We start from the raw sequence: 2,500 nt of genomic DNA, 5'->3' as shown, positions 1-2,500 counted from the left end.
CCACCACCATCACACTACTACCACCAACATCATGATGATGATGATGAGATGATGTTGATGATTATGATAATGATGATTATACTACTACTACTACTACTACTACTACTAATTTCTTCTTCTTCTTAGAAGTAGCACTACTAGTAGTAGTAGTAGTAGTAGTTGTAGTATCATCATCATCATCATCATTATCACCACCATCGTCGTCGTTGTCATTATCATCACCACCACCACCAACACACTGCCGCCACATGATGATGATGAGATGATGTTGATGATTATGATAATGATGATTATACTACTACTACTACTACTCATTTCTTCTTCTTAGAAGTAGTAGTAGTAGTAGTAGTATCATCATCATCATCATCATCATCATCATTATCACCACCATCATCGTCGTCGTTGTCATTATCATCACCACCACCACCACCAACACACTACTACCACCATCATGATAATGATGATGAGATGATGTTGATGATTATGATAGTGATGATTATACGACTACTACTACTAATTCCTTCTTCTTAGAAGTAGCACTACTACTACTACTACTACTACTACTACTACTAGTACCATCATCATCACCACCACTATTATCGTCGTCATTGTAATTATCATCATTATCACCACCACCAACACACTACCACTACCACCATCATGATGATGATGAGATGATGTTGATGATTTTGATAATGATGATTATACTACAACTAATAATAATTTCTTCTTTTTCTGAGAAGTAGTAGTAGTGGTGGTAGTATCATCATCATCATCACCACCATCATTGTCGTCGTTTTCGTACTACTACTACTACTACTAATTTCTTCTTCCTCTTAGAAATAGTAGTAGTAGTAGTAGTAGCACTAGTAGTAGTAGTAGTAGTAGTAGTAGTAGTAGTAGTATCATCATCATCACCACCATCATCGTCATTCTCAGGAGCCGAGCACAACTAGGGAGGACCTTAACAAATCACAGACACAGGCCCCCCGAAAGAAAGAAAGGAAAAAAAAAACAAACAAACAAAAAAACCCATCATGGTCGAACCGCCCCCCCCGTACACCGCGGGTGACTTCTACAAGATGCCCCGGCCACCCGCACAAGGTCAGGGTGGAGGTCTAGGGGCCGGAGAGGTACCCTACTACCCGCCTCCCCCTCCAGGCAACCCGGGGTACCCGGCGTACCCGGCATACCCGGCGTACCCGGGGTACCCTCCTGGAGCAGGGCCCGCTCCGACGAGGGGCCCGGGGGTGGTGAGAGCGGAGGGGACTGTGGTGTTTAGGTCCCAGCCTGTGGCGACTGCTCGCTTCACTGTGGTGAGTCCGTTGATGTGTAGGTGTGCGTGTGTGGGGGTGGGGGGGGGGGAGTGTGGGGTGTAGGGGGAGTTGGAGTGAATAGAACAGAATATTATAGTGTCACAAAACCTTAAGGTTTATAGGACACAATAAAGCATAAGCATAAGCATGAGCATGATCATGAGTGTGTGTGTGTGTGTGTGTGTGTGTGTGTGTGTGTGTGTGTGTGTGTGAAAGTCAAAATTTGATTTAATGATAGTAAATTGAATAAGGAACAATTTATTAAAAAAAAAGGTTGGTTTTTTTTTTTTTACATCAAGCCAAACAACGACAATAACAACGATAGCACCACCACCACCACAACAACACAACAAGAACAACTTTACAGCAGAACAACAACAACAAAAAACAAAGGACAACACCACTAACAACACAACAATAACAACAAACACAACACAGCACAACAACAACACACCACCACCACCACCACCGAAACAACCGTACAGCACAACAACAACAACAACAACACACCACCACCACCACCACAACCAAAACAACACAACACAACAACAACAACACACCACCACCACCACCACAACCAAAACAACACAACACAACTCATCACTACATGTCCGTACCGTCCGTCCCCAAAACCGACTCCGGTCCGGAAATCCGTTCCAGATCCGGATGGGCAACGTGACGGGCTCTCACCGCATCAAGGAGCAGATGCTGCTGTCTGTGGCCATCTGCATGTGCTGCGGATGCTGGCCTCTCAGCTTCTTCGCCATCTACTTTTCCTGGAAGGTCAGGGGCTGCCCGGTGGCTAGAAAATGACTGGTCCGTCAGACAGCTGACCAGTGAGACTGATTGATTGATTGATTGATATAGATACTTATATAGCGCCTATCCTCGGTCAGAGACCAAGCTCTAAGCTCTTTACAAACACGGGGTCATTTACACAACAGGCTGCCTACCTGGGTAGAGCCGACTGATGGCTGCCATTGGGCGCTCGTCATTCGTTTCCTGTGTCATTCAATCAGATTTCAGGCACGCACACATACACGCTCAGACAGACGAGTAAGATTTTACGTTTATGACCGTTTTTGTAGGCAGCTATACTCTGTTTTCGGGGGTGTGCATGCTGGGTATGTTCTTGTTGCTATAACCCACCGAACTCTGACATTGATTACAGGATCTCCAACGCG

The sequence above is a fragment of the Babylonia areolata genome, chromosome 33 (genome assembly GCF_041734735.1).
Source record: "Babylonia areolata isolate BAREFJ2019XMU chromosome 33, ASM4173473v1, whole genome shotgun sequence".
Taxonomy (NCBI): domain Eukaryota; kingdom Metazoa; phylum Mollusca; class Gastropoda; order Neogastropoda; family Buccinidae; genus Babylonia; species Babylonia areolata.
This window is presented reverse-complemented; position numbering follows the sequence as displayed.